Raw genomic sequence first — 20,863 nt, 5'->3', positions numbered from 1 at the left:
CATATGGGAAAAAATTCAGGAGGAAACAATTTTTTTTAATGTTACAATAAAGCTATAAAAAGTATCTGCTTGTTTCAGTTATAATTGAATATGTTATTTGGTGATAGCATAATTAATTTGATATTCTAAAATTTAGATTCAAAAGATGAACTATTTAGATTCAAAAGATGAACTATCTTGAACTCACTGAATAAAAATCTAAGTAAATGAAGAAACCCTAATGACTTTTCTTAAAGGAGGAGGAAGCTCTAATTGGTGGAGTTAAAGATAACAATGCTAATACAAGATTATTCCTTCCAAAAGGAAAGGTGGCGACCTTCAAAGTGAAATTTAAATACCAATTATTTTTTCAATCATCTCAACTTCTGTTTGAGTGAATGTTTTTTTTTTAATATTCTTCAGTTACTTAGGTCGTCTAGAGGTTTTCCGTTGAAACAAAAAAGTATGCTGAGAGGAATATTTCAAAATGCCTAAGTAAAGATGTCTGAAAATTTACTCATCCATGAAAACAATGAGAACTCTGAAAAAAATGGCAAAAAATGAAACTTTCAGAACTCTGAAATTTAATAAAATAGTATAGACTTTTACAGGGTTAGTTAAGAAAAGTCCCTAGGAAAAATAATTAGTAGCAACAATTAAGAACAAGCAAACTCAACACTGGAATGATTGGTTTTGATTTGTAGAGTTGACATATCAGATTAGCTAAGAAGTTCAGTCTGCAAAAACTCTCACTGAGGAAGATTACATATTGTACCTACTAGACAAAGAGAATATGTACAAAATGTAAAGAATAGTATTTTCAAAAAATAAAGGAAAAATTGACAATGTTTGATCATCAAATAGAGAATGTCAAATAAAAGGTCATATTTTTTTAAAAGAAAAAACATTATTGAGCTAAAAATTGCAAAAATAAAATGACAAATTCTCCACAGGGGCTCAACCTCAGATTTAAGCAGAAAAAAAGAAGGAATTAGTAAAACTGAAGATAGATCAACTGGAATTAAACTTTCTAAGTAGAAGACATAATAAAGAACAAAGAAAAATTCTCAAACTTTTGGGACACTATCAAGTATACCCACATACATGTAATGGAAATACCAGAGGAGAAGTAAGAGAGAAAGCCTCAGAAATATTTTCTGTTTCTTTCTTTCTTTCTTTCTTTTTTAATAATGGCAAAAACTCCCCCAAATTGAAAGTTTATTTATCTTCAAGTAGGATAAAAAAAAAAAGATCCATACCCAGATGTGTTATAATCAAACTGTCAAAAGTCAGGGACAAAGAGGGAACCTAGAAAAGACCATGAGAAAAATGACGCATCATTAAAGAGTGATCTTCAGTAAGATAAACAGCTGATTTCTCCTCAGAAACCACAGTAACCATAGGTCAGTGAAACGACAGATTCAAAGTCCTGAATGAAATGATAATTAACCAAGAATTCTATACACAGAAAAATGGCCCTTCAAGAGTGTGGAAGAAATTCATACCACTCACAAGTAAGGAAAAACTGAAATCTCACTAGTTTACCTGTCCTATGAGTAATACTGAAATAAATTCTTCAAGCTGTAAAGAAAGACCTTTAAATAGTGAATTGAATCCACAAGAACAAACAACACAAGGAAATAACTCCTGAGGTAAATAGAATATATAAATGTATTTTCCTTTTGTTGTCTGATTAAAGTGACACATGAATAAAGCAAATGCAAGTCTGCACAGGCCATGATGCACAAAGATGTAATTTGTATGACAAGAAGGTCATACACAGTACAGACATCTTTGGGAAGGAAACATACTTTTACACAAGCATAATTTTGGGAGCTCACTGAAATTAAATGAGTGTATTAGTTTCCCATTTAGGTTGTAGCAAATTATCACAAACTTAGTGACTTAAAGCACATTAATTTACCTTATAATTAAGTAAGTCAGAATTTTCACTAAAATCAAGATATCAGAAGCTTTGCATTCTTCTAGAGGTTTTAAGAGAAAATCATTTTTTTTTCCTTTTCTAGTAATTGGAAATTGTATTACCCCACTTTTAACAATGGATACAAAACTAGATAAAAGATCAACAATAGAAGACTTGAACAGAAATATAAATTGATTATGTGTAACATCATCTACCTATCACTCCACTCAAACAAAAACTGAACACACAGTCTTTTTGCATGTACATGGAGCTCTTCTATAATAGAGCATATGTTAGATCATATAACAAGTTTCAATAAATTTAGAAGAATTGAAGGCATTCAAAGAATATTTTCTGACCACACTTGAAGGAAATTAGAATATTCCTCTGTTTTAATATTTAAGGAATATTTAAGAGCTTCATAAATGTGTGAAAATTAGACATACACAAATAATCAATGAGTCGGGGAAGAAATAATATAAAAATTAGAAATTACTTTGAGATGAATAAAAATGAAAATGCATCCTACAAAAATTTATGAGATGCCATTCTCCAAACCTCATTCCTACCATGATTTTAAAAAGAAAGAAAAAGAAGGGAAAAGTAAACAATACAAACAACAACAATGACAACAAAATCTTTCCATATTAAACTGATTGATGTGCTGAGACTGTGACTCACTCCTGGTTTCAGTAATAGCTTCCTAGTACAGTATTTTGACTGCTCTGGTCTCAACAACTGTAGTTCTTGGAATATTAATACAGAACCAATAGATACTTTTTGGTGATATATATGGAAAATATACAAAAATTTAAATATATGACCCTATATATTTATAATTACTGCTTGTCAGAACATAATTTATGGGTTTCGTAATCAAACAATAGAGTTCTCATATTGTCAGTGCTAAAATTTGTTCTCTTCATGTGAAATTTATATGACAATAATTAGCTATATAGGTATTTGTGAGACTTAAATGACAACTGGATTACTTAAATGAGAACTATACATTACTGGATTTAAAATAAATGATAAAACTATCACATATCAATTTATTTATTTATTAATAAATTATTAGTAAAATCTGAAACTTTATTTTTCAAGTTTTATGTAGAAATTTTGGCTCGTTTCTCCCCCCCCCGATATGACTAGAATAATAATATAATAAGTTCTAGAATAAAAGCAATATGGCCAGCATGAGTGCTTTCTATTGAGATGTGATTATCAGATCCTCAGACAGTTGGAGTAAGGACCAATGAAAATTCTCAGAGAAGGAAAGAAGACACTATATCTGTGAGTGTTCCATCTTCCCATCTTCTGCTATTTTGAAAGCTTTGTCTCCTACAAGAGCAATTTAATACAAACTATAATACGAATTTCTTTCAGATTCTGAAGGGTTCTGATCATGTCCTTCAGTTTCATAGAGGTATAATTCCAAAGTGATTTGTCTGTGGTAATATATGATTCTAATTGAGTATTTCAAGATTATTCCGTTTAGCTTATGTCTACTGGTGAGGGTTAAAACAGTCAGGTATAGAACAGACACTTTAGATTCAAATATTTCCTCAAGTCTTTATCAGTCTTTTTGAATTTTGAGATGGAATAAAACATAATTGCCTAGAACCAAAGTCAAGACCTGCTGGAAAAATAGAAAAAAAAAAAGGTTTTCAATTGCTTTACTTAGTAGATAAATTGCATTTTCTCCAATATTTTGGCTTTTATTTACATAATTTTGTATCTTTATATATCCTCAGAATTTATATCACATGAGTATAAACTCTAGGCTGTATTATATCACTAGAATATATTAAACGAAGAACTCATTTTAGATTAATCTTATAAAATTATACAGAATGTCTTTATTTTAACCTTCTCTTACATAGAGCTAGTGATATGAAATAGTTTAGGAATGATTGATGTATTAGAAAACTTTGTTACAGTACATAGTTTTTAAATCAGTATCAAGAATGATTCACCAAGTACTCTGTGTTAAATGAGAGGTTGCTTGTTTATTACTTTTCTCTCATGGGTATTAATTTAGTAAGCTGATGGGTGATTAGACTCATTGTATACTGGAAGTAAGTCATCTTTTGACACCTACTTAGGGATATTATTATATATATAATAGTCATATTGTTTCTTAGGAAAAACACTCCAAAATATTGACAAAATATCTTGAATTATTTTAAATAAATGTGAACATTAATTTGAATTTGTGGTAATAATAACATGATTTGCATTAAAAAGATGTTTTAGGATGTTGGGCTGAGAATTTTTAATCATTTTCCAACACTGATTATGATAGAATTCAGTAACACAAAAAAACTCTAATTACCTTTAATTTTCAATATAAAATTTTATTGTTGTATAATCAACAACATCTTTAAGAATTCTCTTCACAATTTTATTTACTCTGTATTTGACACTGGTTTTCCTCATGGTTGCATTTAATTTTCTTAATGTGTAGAGGTGGTAAGCTGTTAGACTATTGTCACAATCAGTAAAATAACAGAAATGCAAAGCTATATTCCTGAATCATTTTATTTTAGTGTGATCATACAAATATAGTCTCCTGTTCCAAGTTTATTAAGTAATTTTTATGACTATTAAATATGCTCCATTTGATTAAATAAAGTATAAGATTCTAAGCATATGGTTATTTAATTCACTTGTGATTTTACTGGACAGAATCATATTATCTAAATAATATCTTCATTAGTGTTCATTTTCTTTGTGGGAATAGATAGAAGAATAAGAAAAGCACATGATACAGCACTATTGTGACTACTCCTTCAACTACAGCAATGTGATTTTAAACTTAGATTCAATTAGATCTAGTTTTACTTGCCTATAAGTCATCACTTCAATTGACATTGTCTATGTGATAGTTTAAAAAGAGCAACTGTTTTCAACTCTATTAATGAATAGCCTCATTAAAAAAAAAAAAAAAACGAGCTCATATAATGAAAGCTATTCTAAAATAATTTTAATGCTCTTACATTTTCCAATTTTATCTTCAAAATTTTCTTAATAATAAATATGACTTTAATTGACATAGTGCTATAGAAATTCACATTGTGATTTTATATGGGTTTTCTTTATTTAATATAAATTTATTTTAATTGAAGGTTAATTACTTTAAAATATTGTATTGATTTTGCCATACATCAACATGAATCCACCACAGGTACACATGTGTTCCCCATCCCGAATCCTGCCTCCCTCCTCCCTCCCCGTACCATTCTTCTGGGTCATCCCAGTGCACCAGCCCCAAGCAACCAGTATCATGCATTGAACTTGGACTGGCGATTCGTATAGAACAGTCTTTTGGACTCTGTGGGAGAGGGAGAGGGTGGGATGATTTGGGAGAATGGCATTGAAACATGTATATGGGTTTTCTAATTGATAACTTCAAATATGTCCGAAAGATAATTTCTATTATACATATGTAAAAAATATAATCTATCTTAATAAAACAAGCACATTTGGGCACTGATAGTAAATGCCTAAACCTGATCTACTGCATTGTTTTCTTAAATCCTTGGATGTAAAGAAATATGTATACTATGTGATTGCTGTTGTTGTTCAATCATGTCTGTAGGCAACCCTATAAACTACAGCAAGCCACACTTCTGTCCTTCACTATCTCCTGGAGTTTGGTCAAACTCATGTCCATTGATTCAGTGATGCTATCTAACCATCTCACACTCTGTCGCCTACTTTTCCTGCTGCTGCTGCTAAGCCGCTTCAGTCGTGTCCAACCTTGTGCGACCCCATAGACGGCAGCCCACCAGGCTCCCCCGTCCCTGGGATTCTCCAGGCAAGAACACTGGAGTGGGTTGCCATTTCCTTCTCCAATGCATGAAAGTGAAAAGTGAAAGTGAAGTCGCTCAGTCCTGTCCAACTCTTAGCGACCCCATAGACTGCAGCCTACCAGGCTCCTCTGTCCATGGGATTTCCCAGGCAAAAGTACTGGAGTGGGGTGCCATTGCCTTCTCTGGCCTACTTCTCCACCTGTCCTCAATTTCGCCAGCATCAGCATCTTTTCTAATACTTCAGCTTCAGTATCAGTCCTTCCAATGAATATTCAGGGTTGATTTCTTTAGGATTGACTGGTTTGATCCCCTTGCTATCCAAGGATCTCTCAAGAGTCTTATCTAGTATCCAGAGTTTGAAAACATCCATTCTTTGGTGTTCAGCCTTCTTTATCATTCAACTCTCACATCTGTACATGACTACTGGAAAACATGGACTTTTGTTGGCAAAGTGATGCCTCTGCTTTTTAAGACACTGTCTAGGTTTGTTATAGCTTTCCTTCCAACACAAAAATCTAACTTTATGGCTATAGTTATTGTCCACAGTGACTTTGGAGCCCAAGAAAATAAATTCTGTCACTGTTTCCAGGTTTTCCCTTGTATTTGCCATAAAGTGATGGGACTAGGTGCCATGATCTTAGGTTTTTGAATGTTGAATTTTAAGCCAACTTCTCACTTTTCTCTTTCACTGTAATCAAGAGGTTTGTTAGTTCCTCTTTACATTCTGCCGTTAAGAGTGGTATCATTTGTTTATCTGAAGTTGTTGCTATTTCTCGTGCTGATCTTGATTCCAGTCTCTGATTAATCCAGCCCAGCATTTTGCATGATGTAGTCTGCACAGAAGTTAAATAAGCAGGGTGACAATATACAGCTTTGTTTTACACCTTTCCCAATTTTGAACTGGTCAGGTGTTCCATGTAAGGTTCTAACTGTTGCTTCTTGACCTACAAATAATTGGTCACTCAGGAGACAGGTAAAATGGTCTGATATTCCCATCTCTTTAAGAATTTTCCATAGTTTGCTGAGATCCACACAGTCAAAGGCTTTTATGTAGTCAGTGAAGCAGAAATATATGTTATTTCTGGAATTCCCTTGCTTTCTCTATGGTTCAACAATTGTTGGCAATTTTATGCTATGGGGTAACTATTTATAACAATAAACTGCATTTGAATAATATTTAGTTAATAAAACTATAAATATACACATAGAATAATTAACGTTAGAATGGTAATTCTAAATACATTAACAGTTTAAAGAACAGTACAAATACTTAGTCTGCATTTTTTATGTATCAATACTTTGCTATTCACATTATATTTTTGTTCCTTATAGAAACCCTCCATATAAGGTAAGAATATATCCATTTACAAGGAAGAAACATCAGTTTTGGCAATTACTTAGCCTTTTCAAGATTAGAAAACACCCCCATTAATTAGATAATATAAATAATATCACATTAAAGACCACAAGGGAGCTTATGCCTTCTGACTAGGTGAGCTTCAGCTAGGTTTGAGTGAACATTGAAAAATGATCTATGACCCTTTAACTTAGGAGAGGGATTCACCTCATGAAAGGTGATTGTCTTCATCCCACATCCCTGACACTTTTTTCCTCATTAAAGTTCTGCCATCCATTTTTCTAAACTTATCCAGTAAAGAAGTTATTTTCAGTGAAACAGAATAAATTAGAATCCAATCTTAAGCCTCTCTCTCTCTCTCAAGCAAAAGATAAAGTTTTGTGTGTGTGTGTGTGTAGAACTGATTTAGAATTTATGAGGGAACATACATCAACATAATAAAGGCCATGTATGAGAAACCCACAACTTATATACTCAGTGGTGAAAAATGGAAAGATTTTTCCTTAAAAATAGAAATAACACTATAATACTCTCACCATTCTTGGTCCAGTTGGCTTGGATAAAATGTTAGTGGATGATATTGGTGATGTAACCATTATTAATGATGGTGCAACCATCCTGAAGCTACTGGAGGTAGACCATCCTGCAGCCAGTTTCTTCAAGACAAAGAAGTGGGAGAAGGGATCACCTCCATGGTTATTATTGCACCTGAACTTCTAAAAAATGCAAATTAACTGGTCAAACAGAAAATTCATCCCACATCAGTTATTAGTAGCTATTGACTTGCTTGCAAGGAAGCAGTGCATTATATCAGTGAAAATCTGATAATTAACACAGATGAGCTTGGAAGGGATTGCCTGATTAATGCTGCCAAAATCATTGGAATAAATGGTAATTTCTTAGCAAATATTGTGGTAGATGCTTTGCTCACTGTTAAATACACAGATGTCAGAGTTCAGCCTCTCTATCCAGTCAATTCCATTAATATTCTGAAAACCTACAGGAGAAGTCAGATGGAGAGCATGTTCATCATTGCTCAACTGTGTGGTAGGATCCCAAGACATGCCCAGGAGAATAGTTAATGTAAAAATTACTTGTCTTGACTTCAGCCTGCAGAAAACAAAAATGAAGCTTGGTGTACAAGTGGTTATTACAGTATTTTGTGGAGACTGGTGCTATGGCAGTTGGAAGAGTTTTTAAAAGAGACCTTAAATGCATTGCTAAAGCTTCCAGAGCAGCTATTCTGTCAACCCGGCCAATTTGGAAGGTGCAGAAACTTTTGATGCTTCAATGATGGGACAAGCAGAAGAGGTGGTACAAGAGAGAATTTGTGATGATGAACTGATCTTGATTATAAACACTAAGGCTCTTACCTCTGCATCAGTCATCTTATGTGGGGCAAATGATTCCACGTATGATGAGAAGGAGCTCTCCTTACATGGTGCCCTTTGTGTGGTGAAGAGTGTTTTGGAGTCACAATCTGTGGTTCCAGGTGGGAGTGCTGTAGAAGCAGCCTTTTAAATATGCCTCAAGAACTAGGCAACCAGCATGGACACCCAACAACAGCTAGCTACTGTGGAGTTTGCAAGATCTCTTCTTGTTATTCTCAATACTCTGACAGTTAATGCTGCCCAAGACCCCATGGATCTGGTTGCAAAATTAAGAGTTTCTCATAAAGAGGCTCAAGTTGACCCAGAACTCACAAATCTAAAATGAATTGGTCAGTGGTATACCCATGACAACAAACAAGAAGCAGGGAAGGTTGAACCAACCATAGTTAAAGTGAACAGTTTGAAATTTGCAACTGAAACTGCAATTATCATTCTTTAAATTGATGATCTTATTAAATTATACCCAGAAAAAGAAGATTATGAGCATGGAGGTTATGGAGATGCTGTTCACTCTGGAGCCCTTGATGACTGATTTGATTTATTTATAGCAATGTCAGATGTAGCTTTCTTGTACCTCAAGTATTACATGTTGAAGTGCAAAGGCTGTCAAAAAAAAAAAAAAGCAAGGTGCATTTCTATGGACTAACAACAAAGCATCTGAAAAAAAAATTTTTAATTAACCCATTCACAGTAGATTTAAAAATGTAAAATAGTTAAGAATAAATTTAATCAAGGAAATAAAAAAAACTGTACAATTAAAATTAAAACCTTTGATGAAAGAAACAGAAGAAAACAAGCAAATGCAAAGATAGTGCATGTTTATGGATTGGAAGAATTATTACTCTTAAAATGTCTGTAATACCCCAAACCATTTACAAGTTTAATTCAATCTCTATCAAAATTCAGTGGAACACATGTATACCTGTGGCAGATTCATTTCAATATTTGGCAAAACCAATACAATATTGTAAAGTTAAAAAAAAAATTCAATGGAATTTTTCTTAGAAAAAGAAAAAAAAATCCTAATATTTGTATTTTTATTTGTAAGGAACCACAAAAGAACCTGAATAGCCAAAACCATTCAGAGAAAGCAAAACAAAGCCAGAGGCATCAAACACTACAAAACTATAGTAATGATTAACAGTATGATATTGGTTTTAAAACAGTTACTTAGATCCTTGAAGCAGATCAGCCCAGAAATAAGCCCCACATACATGTTCAAGTAGCATTTGACAAGGAAATCAAAGAACATTCAATGAGAATCTCTTCTACAAATGGTATTGAGAATAAAAGATAAACATATGCAGAAAAAAATGAATTTGGATTCCTATCTTACACAACGCATAGAAATTAAAAACTTCAACATAAGGTTTGATACCATAAAATTCCCAGAATTTTGCATTTTAAGTTCCTAGAATTTCTTAGAAGGATTTTTAGCTTCCACATATGGTAGAAGCTCCTTGACATTGGCCTGGGTAATGATTTTTTGGATGTAATACAAAAAACACAGACAACATAAGGAAAACTAAGTGGAACTCTATGTAGATAAAATTTTCTGCATAGCAAAAGAAACAATAAAATGAAAAGGCAAGCTATGGAATGCATAAACTACTTATAAACCATTTTCTGATAGAAATAAATAAAAGTAGCATCAACATATGTACACTCTGAGGTGTAAGATGGAGAGCTAGTGAGAAGGGAAGGAGGGAGCTGGGGAGCCCAGTCTGGTGCTCTGTGCTGACCTGGAGGGATGGGGAGGGGAGGGAAGCTAGGGAAGGAGTGGATGTACATATAATTACATATAATTTGCATTCCTCTGCAGCAGAAATCAACATAACATTGCAAAAGTTAAAATATATAAATAAAAAATAGAAGAAAGAATTCATACAACTTAATATAAAAATTAATTAAAAATGACTGAGGAACTACATGGGCATTTTTTTTTTCAAAGATGACATACAAAAGAACAAGTACAAGAATAAATGCTAAACATCATTAATCATCAGGGAAATTTAAATCAAAAGCACAGTGAAATATCACCTTACGCCTATTAGGATGGCTGTCATGAGAAAGACTAGGGATACAAAGTGTTGATGTGGATATAGAGATAAGAGAAAATGGTTTTTCTTTTTAAAATTTGAGAAGACTTCAGATAAAGGGCCTTTTGAGAGCTCAAGAGCTAGCATGATGACATGTCAAACTAGGAAATTCTTCCTCTCTCCGGGAATCTTGGGTAAAATTTTATGATAAAATCTGTTTGCCTAGTCATATATTGATTGGATGGGAGATAGCTAGGCAAATAGGGTCATTTTAGAACAACTGTCATGAAATTTGAACACATTTTTGCTTAGTAGTATGGTTTTCCTTGGTGGTTTAGTGGTAAAGAATCTGCCTGCAATGCAAGAGCCTCAGGGGACCTGGGTTCGATCCCTGGGCTGGAAAGATCCACTGAAGGAGGGCACTGGCAACCACTCCAACATTCTTTCTTGGAGAAGCCCATGGACAGAGGAGCCCGGTGGGCTACAGTCCATGGGGTTACAAAAAGTCAGACATGACTGAAGCGACTTAGCACGGCATGACACATGCTGCCTGCCAATTACAACCTCCTTGACTCTCATCTCAGTTCTGCTTTACCTAGGTTGAACAAAAGGACAATTATGAATATAAAAAGAGTGATAATCAGATGAACAATAGGAAAAATGGCATTAACCAGGATTGCTGATTTTAGTTTTAGTTAACAAAACTAAAATTGGGACATACAGTGGCAAGGTATCACAGTATTTCTTGCAGTTTACATTTTTAAAATGAGATAACTAGCTCACTGAAAGAACAAGCTTTCTCAAAATATTTTGTATTCACTTTAGAGTAGTATGAATTTAAGAAATATTTGCTGAATAAATTGATGAATAAGTGAAAGAATGAGTATTCTTATTTTGTCTCTAAACCTTCTTTTCTTCAAAATTATCATATAAAAATATTTAAGGAAAATGAAAATATCTACAGAGACAGCAGAACACCACAATTATAACTCAAAAGATACTAGAGGAAAAATAGAAAATGCTTTATAATTTACACCTACATTAACTGTGAATGTTAACAGATTAGGTGTTCCATTTTTATTCACATAAATAAAAAATGACTTAAATTATTAATGATACTAAGATGAACTAAAAAAAGAATACTGATTTTACCTAAGTATAACGTTTTGACATAAAATGTAATAAAATTTCTAATAATTTCCATTTTCATATTAAATAAAAATGAAGCTTTAAAATAATGCCATAATACTTATTAATTCCCTTGGAATTAATTACGGAATTACTTTTGCTAATACGACTCTCATTAGTAACACTTTCATTATAATTTCACATATACTATAACATTTGTTATCTTGAATGTTTAATTAATTGATGCAATTATGTAACTTTTGCCCCTTATCATCACAGAACAAAGTGAAAAGAGACATTATTGGTGGGTCTCTAGTTGCAACTGAATGCAGATTTTAAGGAAAATCATGCAATGTGAGAAAAAAACAAATAAATTGAGGTGAAAAATAAAAATTATTTTCTATTTCCTCTAAAGGAAGAAATTTGTATGTTATTTATATAGTCATATTATTTAAGATAATTTTTATTTTCTTGAGAATTAGCCAACCATATAGGACTGTATTGTTCTTTCCATATAGGAATATGCCAAAATAGATTTTTTCTGGGATACAATGTAATTAAATATGAAGGGGCTTCCCTGGTAGCTCAGCTGGTAAATAATACATGTGCAGTACAGAAGACCTGGGCTTGATCTCTGAGTTGAGAAGATCCCCAGAGGAAGGGATAGCAACCCACTCCAGTATCTGTTCTTGCCTGGACAATCCCCACAGACAGAGGAGTCTGGCAGGCTACAGTCCATGGGTTTGCAAGGAGTTGGACATGTATCAGTGATTAAGAATATAACAGTATGTATGTGTATATATATATATATATATATATATATATATATATATGGAAAATCTGTATCAATGATTTCTATTTAAGTAATAAGCATGTGTATAATGTGTGGCTAGATTAAGTAGCAGGAATTACTAAAGGATGGAAGAGCTTAAATTAGAAAGAAGGCAACAGTGTCAGGTCAATGTTGAAGTAGAAGTAAGATGAAGAAACAGAGATTTAAAAATGCAGAATTAGTTCATGGTAAGGGATAATCTGTGCAGCAATGAGACAAATTTGTTGTAGTTAAAGAGTAAAAATTGAACATATCATTTTGACTTCTGATTATTTTAAAAGTTTTAATTATACTTATTTAGCTTCAGAGTTGGAAAAACAGCCCACTTTTATAATGTTATTATTTTTAATATAAATTTATTTATTTTAATTGGAGGTTAATTACTTTACAATATTGTATTGGCGACGCCGTCTCCCCTTCGAATACCCTGGATCAGCCGGGGCTGGACCTCGGCAGGTTTTGCCATACATCAACATGAATCCGCCACAAATCGCCAGTCCAGGTTCGATGCAGGATACAGGATGCTTGGGGCTGGTGTACTGGGATGACCCAGAGGGGTGGTACGGGGAGGGAGGTGGGAGGGGGGTTCAGGATGGGGAACCCGAGTAATGTTATTTTTTAGTTGGGTACAAGTTACTGCTTATTTATCATTCATCTTCATTGATACAGAGAGGAAATGATAAGAGATGAGAGAATAATTTTACTCCAGAAAATAGATGATGAAAGAGAAAACTGTATTTAAAAACTGTTCCTATTTTCCAAAGTGTAAAGGATTTTGAATATTTAGGAGAGTTAGTAACAAGTATCACCAATTTAGATGAAATTAGCTTCATTTTCTTTTTGCATGATGACATTAGGTATATCATATTGTTTTCATAAAGCTTATTTGACTTTTTTAGTGCAGTCAAATTAATTCATTATGCTCATTTAAAAAGGAATGATTTAGGCTGAATATCCTGTGGAGGGAATATTCATAGCACTAGAATGGTCGAAGATTAATTAATTTTAATCTAAAGTCTGTCTCTAGAGATGAGGCATGGTCCCTGACCTGTTCTACTGATTTATCAGCTTCTTGAACAAGGACATAAATAGCTTACCTCTGTAATGTGAAGGATATGCAAAGGAGAAAGAGGGTGAGAGAGAGAGGATGTACGAAGAGTATTGAGCAAAAAAAATATGCCAGCTGTGGGGAATGGTGTGTGATGGAACTGCATTTTTTTGTTTGTTTTTTTCCTCAGATATTTTAAAAGATACCAAAGAACTTATTTGGGTGTAAGTTCAAAGTACATTATCAGGGCATCAAATTTGCCACACTAAAATATAATGCATAAGGAAAATTATTGATTTCAGGGGAAAAAGAAAACTGCCATCAGATAATCTGCAAATATCTGTAAACGAAGATTTGAATGCCAAAGTTTATTAAGAACATGATGAAATACAAGATATACAGAAGAGGTTAAAGAAAAGTGAAAGTGAAGTCGCTCAGTCGTGTCCGACTCTTTGCGACCCCATGGATACCAGGCTCCTCTGTCCATGGGATTTTCTAGGCAAGAGTATTGGAGTGGGCTGCCTTTTCCTTCTCCAGGGAACTTCCCAACCCAGGGATTGAACCCAGGTCTCCCGCATTGTAGACAGACGCTTTACCGTCTGAGCCAAATGTAAAAAGTGAAATGACAATTGCATTCAAGTAGTTAAAATATAATATGAAGGAGGCTTACATTTATTGTATTAATTCTAATAGGAATAATAAGAAACAATCATTGAAAATTAACGACACATTTCAAGCACAGCACAAGGTTCAACTAGAGTTATTTCTGAGCAGGACAGATCTCCCCACGACATAAAAAATTCCCTGTGTGGAATCTTTTACAAACAACATCAATATTTTTGTGCCAAAGATATCATAGAGTAGATTCCTCCTTGGTAGGGCCATTTCTAGTCACATTTACCTTTGCTTAATTAGACACAAATAGATAGAAATTATGTAATAATATTTGATTCCTTAAGATTTTTAGAATGCAAATTTTTAAGGATGAAACTTTTATGAGGAAGAAGAAGGAAGGAAGAGGAAAGGGAGAATAAAAACAAGAGCAAAGTTCATCTGTACCATTTATTCTAGGTTCCATATATGTGCACTGATATACAGTATTTGTTTTTCTGACAACCGATTTGCATGTTAGGAATAGAGATACAGACATAGAGAATGGACTTGTGAAGATAGCATGGGAAGGAGAGGGTAGGATGAATTGGGAGAGTAACAATGACATATATCATGTGTAAAATAGACGACAAGTGTGCAGCTGCTGTATAACACAGAGAGCTCATTTCAGTGCTTTATGATGACCTAGAGCCTGGAGACGGAGAAGGCAATGGCACCCCACTCCAGTACTCTTGCCTAGAAAATCCCATGGACAGAGGAGCCTAGCAGGCTGCAGTCCATGGGGTCGCTAGAGTCGGACATGACTGAGCGAATTCACTTTCACTTTTCACTTTCATGCATTGGAGAAGGAAATGGCAACCCACTCCAGTGTTCTTGCCTGGAGAATCCCAGGGACGGGAAGCCTGGTGGGCTGCCGTCTACGGGGTCGCACAGAGTCGGACACGACTAAAGCGACGTAGCAGCAGCAATAGCAGTATCAGCAGAGCCTGGAGAAACCATGCTTTCAGGAGGCTTGTTTGCATTTGATAACAGACCAGTTGCATGCCTTATGTAAGGAGTCAGGAGGCCAATCTATAGGTTTGATTCTCCACATTCTAGTAGTATGAGCTAATGGGAACAAAGTTTAGGGGGTCTTAGTTCATCTAATATTAAGAAAAGGTAGCAAGAATACACAAAAAAGACCTTCAAGACCCAGATAATCACAATGGTGTGATCACCTACCTAGAGCCAGACATCCTGGAATAAGTCAAGTGGTCCTCAGGAAACATGACTGCTAACAAAGCTAGTGGAGGTGATGGAATTCCAGTTGAGCTATTTCAAATCCTAAAAGATGATGCCGTGAAAGTGCTGCACTCAGTATGCCAGTAAATCTGGAAAACTCATCAGTGGCCACAGGACTGGAAAAAGTCTTGACATTCCAATCCCAAAGAAAGGCAATGCCAAAGAATGTTCAAACTACCACACAATTGTACCCAACTTACATGCTGTCAAAATAATGCTCAAAATTCTCCAAGCCAGGCTTCAACAGTACATGAAGTATGAACTCCCAGATGTTCAAGCTGGTTTTAGAAAAGGCAGAAGAACCAGAGATCAAATTGCCAACATCCATTTGATCATCAAAAAAAGCTAGAGAGCTCCAGAAAAAACATTTGTTTCTGCTTTACTGGCTTTACCAAAACCTTTGACTGTGTGTATCACAACAAATTGTAGAAAATTATTAAAGAGATGGGAATACCAGACCACTTTACCTGCCTCCTGAGAAATCTGTATGCAGGCAAGAAACAGCAGTTAGAACTGGACATGGAACAACAGACTGGTTCCAAATTGGGAAAGGAGTATTAGGAAAGGTTGTGTATTGTCACTCTGTTAATTTAACTTATATACATCATGAGAAATGCTGGGCTGGGTGAAGCACAAGCTGGAATCAAGATTGCTGGGAGAAATATCAATAACCTGAGATATTCAAATGACAACACATTTATGGCAGAAAATGAAGAGGAACTAAAGAGCCTCTTGATGAAAGTGAAAGAGAAGAGTGAAAAAGTTGGCTTAAAGCTTAACATTCAGAAAACTAAGGTCATGGCATCCAGTCCCGTCACTTCATGGCAAATAGATGGGGAAACAATGACAGATTTTATTTTATTTTTTGGGTGGGGGGGGGGCTCCAAAATCACTGCAGATGGTGACTGCAGCCATGAAATTAAAAGGTGCTTGCTCCTTGGAAGAAAAGTTATGACCAACCTAGCATATTAAGAAGCAGAGACATTACTTTGCCAACCAAAGGTCCATCGGGTCAAAGCTATGGTTTTTCCAGTAGTCATGTATGGATGTGAGAGTTGGACTATAAAGGAAGGTGAGGACTGAAGAACTGATGCTTTTGAACTGTGGTGTTGAAGACTCTTTAGTGTTCCTAGGGCTGCAAGGAGATCCAACCGGTCCACCCTAAAGGAAATCAGTCCTGAATATTCATTGGAAGGACTGATGCTGAAGCTAAAGCTCCAATACTTTGGCTACTTGATGCAAAGAACTGACTGCTTGGAAAAGACTGATGCTGGGAAAGATTGAAGGCAAGAGGAGAAGGGGACGGCAGAGGATGAGATGGTTGGATGGCATCACTGACCCAATGGACATGAGTCTGAGTAAACTCTGGGAGTTGGTGATGGACAGGGAAACCTGGTGTGCTGCAGTCCATGGGGTCGCAGAGTCAGACAGGACTGAGTGTCTGAACCGGACTGAAGTGTGCTAATGGGCTTCCAGGTAGCTCAGTGGGTAAAGAGACTGCCTACAATGCAGGACACACTGGAGATACGGGTTCTATTTCTGGATTGGGAAGATCCCCTGGAGGAGGGAATGGCAATCCAGTCTAATATTCTTGCCTGTAGAAGCTCAGGGACAGAGGAGCCTGGTGGGCTGCAGTCTATGGGGTCACAAAGGGTCAGACAGGACTGAAGGGACCGAGCAGCAAACGAGGGTCAGGAGGCTGAGATGCATGTATATTTATAGCTGACTCATATTGTCGTACAATGGAAACTACCACAAAGTTGTAAATCAATTATCCTCCAATTAAAATTAAAATTTTAAAAAAGAAAACAAGAATATGATCAGGAAAATAAAATAAACCACATTTAAAATAGTCAGAATTTTCTGTGTTGTATAAAGTGCAACAGAAAAACAGGAAATGTAAATATAGGCATAGACGTTTCTTGTTCAAAAACTGTGTGGTCAGAGAACTCAAAGGAGCATAAATCCATATTTGAATGTTGCAAGCCAAAATGAAGATAGTAGTATTGCATTAGGTATTTAATTCTGTAAGCAGTGAACTGATTATGTTTGAATCTTGTCATCCAACTTGGAATAACCCACTTTAATAAGTTGCATGTGAGGAGGATTGTGTGGGGTGAAGATGGTTAGTAAATTAGTTTGGGGTTTCTTTTTTGTATTGATAAAAGTATGCCAAAATTGACTGTTGTGAAGATTGAATAGATCTTTGAATATACCAAACACCAGTGAAATTGTATACTTTGAATGGATGAACTATATGGTATGAAAATATAGCTCAGTGAATCTGTTAAAACAAATAAACTATATCTGTTAACATATTAGTCACTTAATCATGTCTGACTCTCTGAGACTCCGTGGACTATAGCCCGCCAGGCTCCTCTGTCCATGGGATTTTCCAGACAAGAATACTGGAGTGGGTTGCCATTCCCTTCTCCAAGGCATATTCCTGATCCAGGAATCGAACCCAAGTCACCTGCATTGTAGGCGCATTCGCAGTGTGAGCTACCAGGAAGAAGTAAATCTATTAAAACAAATAAATTATATTTGCACATGTATATATTTTAATATGTGTATAATAACACCTGACTTTTACAAGAATGCATAGTTTATTCCATCTCTTGAACTACAATTTTCTTTCTGAAAATGAGTCTTTTCTTTTAAGCTATATTTTAAATTGTAAAAAATGCATCAGATAGGCTTATTAAAACCTTCAGAATGCTAAATAATGATATATTTGCAGATATTTATGTTATATGATATATTCTATGCTTCATGCTAAGGACTTCCCAGGTGGCACAGTGGTAAAGAATCTGCCTGACAATGCAGGAGACTTAAGAGATGTGGATTCAATCCCTGGATTGGAAAGATTCCCTGGAGTAGGAAAGGCCAACCTGCTCCAGTGTTCTTTTCTGGAAAATTCCATGAGCAGAGGAGCCTGATGGGTTGTAGTCCATTGGTCTCAAAGAGTCAGACATGACTGAGTGACTGAGTATACACATAACACACCACACATGTGCTTCATGCTGATATAAATATAGCAAAGGTTATTACCAAGGGGGAGTCATATGATTGAAATAGAGATAGTGGCACTTTGAATGACTTGGAGAAAAAATAAATTTTTATATGTCTTAAGTTTGTGTCTTGATGGTGTATGCATTTATCAATGAGAATTTGATACAATGTTTACATGTTTAAATATATTTTTGTGTAGTAACATCTTGATAGACTATATACAGTTACATGTATTTAGTCGCTCAGTCATGTTCAACTCTTTTGCGACCCCATGGAATGTAGCCTGCCAGACTCCTTTGTCCATGGGATTCTCCAGGCAACGATACTGGAGCAGGTTGCCACATCCTCCTCCAGGGGATCTTCCCAACCCAGGGATTGAACCCAGGTCTCCCGTGTTGCAGGCAATTTCTTTACCATCTGAGCCACCAGGAAAGCCCAAATACAGTTAATGTGTGTGCAAAGTAGCTTCAGTCTTCTGACTTTCTGGGACACTATGAACTGTAGACAGCAAGGCTCCTCTGTCCATGGGATTCTTCAGGCGATAATATTGGAATAGGTTGCCATTTCCTCCTCCAGGGGATCCTCCAGACCCAGGGACTGAACCCGAGTTTCTTATGTCTTCTGCATTAGCAGGCAAGTTCTTTATCATAGTGCCTCTTGAGAAGCCCATGTATAGTTATATAGAAAGAGGTTTTGTCAGAAGCCAGCATGGGAGTACCCACCCATGACAAAGGTCATGCGGACAGGCCTGATATGCAAAGGTGAGTCAGGGCTCGAGAGGCCCCCCTGGATCTGCCTGAGCATCTACCCCAAAACCAGAATCTGTCTGTTTTACTATTTTACGACTTTCACCAACTCCTTTGACATTAATTGGTGGGGGGGGGGGGGGGGGGCTATCCCTGACCACCTTTTCTCTGAAGGAAATCAACTTAGAGCTCTAGTTAATTAGCCTCCTGGGCATAATAGAAGTGTTTTAATTCCAAACCCCTAAGACAGCTCTCTAACTTGCCTGACAGGTTTACCCGGACTCCTACAGCTATGCATACAATTGTTTACAGTCTCCCAACCGCCAGAGGCATAGGAAGCTTAAGATAGTCAAATAGTATAGAGCCTCTCGGAGAGTTAGAAATTGTTAGAATAGAACTAGTAGATTTCATTGTTCAGCCAATGCTTGCTGCCAAGTTTCCACATTCCCTGTATTGTATCCTTGGAAGTGTATTAATTAATATAGTTGGTATATAGAAAAAATAAGTAGTGGCCTTGGTGCTAACAACTTTAGACCCTTAAGGTAATAAATTCTTTCCTTTGTTGTAAGCCCACTGCACCTTTGCCCTACAGGAATGCAACTTTATCTAACACCTTCAGAGGATGGCACCAAACCTTAAAATAATTACTCTTAGAGAAAATAAGTCTTATGGTTGACAATCCTTTATCAGAGTCATAAAATGTTAACAAGCCTTCTGGCCAAAAGATGATGTAAATCACCTAAACCATTTGTATACGATACGTTTGTACACCCCCTATTATCCTCTATGCACAATTTAAGGCATATAATCTCCCTTTGAAAATAAAGCTATGGGCCTTGCTCAAAGCTTGGTCTCCCCGTGTCGTTTTTCTTGCTTCCTTTTGTCTCCTTTTCTTCTCTGTTCTTCCTTCAGGGTGACTGATCGGAGTGTGGAGGCTCTCTGAGACCACTTACTTGCCTGTGCTTCTAAGACCCACTCGAGAAGGTGCCTAAGGTGGGGCACCTTCCGCTATTTGAGAGGGCACCTGCAGCCTCCGTGGTCAGAGCAAACCTGATGTCACAGGTTTTATTGGTTTTCCACGTAAACCAGTTAGTTCACCTCCATCTTTTTCCTTTTATCTATCCTTTAATCGCCAATGCCGTCCTCCTGAGAAAATCCCTGGATCCAACCGGGGCTGGACCCCAGTAAGGTTTATTTTGAAGAACTGGCTCACTTGATTATGGAGATTGGGACGTTCCATGATGTACTGTTTGCAATGTAGAGCCAGTGCTTACTTCAGTACAGAACCCAAAGATTTGGAAATGAGGGAAGTTAATAGTATGAGACCCAATCTGAACCCGAAGACCAGAGAACCAGGGGGCTAATGGTGTAGTGTCCAGGTTTGATCCCAGAGGCCCAAGAACCTGGAGAGCTGATGTCAAGGCAAGAGAAGATGAATAACCTGGTTCAAGCATAAGGCGAATTTGTCCTTTCCTCCGTCATTTTATTTTATCCAGATCCTCAACTGATTGGATGATGCCCACATGCGTTGTCATGTTATTCACTCAGTCGTGTCCGACTCTGTGACCACATGGACGATAGCCCACCAGGCTCCTCTGTCCATGGGATTCTCCAGACAAAAAAAGGAGTGGGTTGCCATTTCTTCCTCCAGGGGATCTTCCTGACCCAGGGATTGAACTCGGATCTCAGTATCCAGTCC

General features: G+C 36.0%; 1 pseudogene; it reads left to right on the top strand.

Moving 5' to 3' along the window:
- Positions 1 to 7,606: 7,606 nt before the first annotated feature.
- Positions 7,607 to 8,998, top strand: LOC100141157 (T-complex protein 1 subunit alpha-like; annotated as a pseudogene).
- The last annotated feature ends 11,865 nt before the right edge of the window (positions 8,999 to 20,863 follow it).

The sequence above is a fragment of the Bos taurus genome, chromosome 12 (genome assembly GCF_002263795.3).
Source record: "Bos taurus isolate L1 Dominette 01449 registration number 42190680 breed Hereford chromosome 12, ARS-UCD2.0, whole genome shotgun sequence".
NCBI classification, from domain to species: Eukaryota; Metazoa; Chordata; class Mammalia; order Artiodactyla; family Bovidae; genus Bos; species Bos taurus.
Note: the sequence above shows the minus strand (reverse complement) of the source record. Positions and strands in the feature narration are given on the sequence as shown.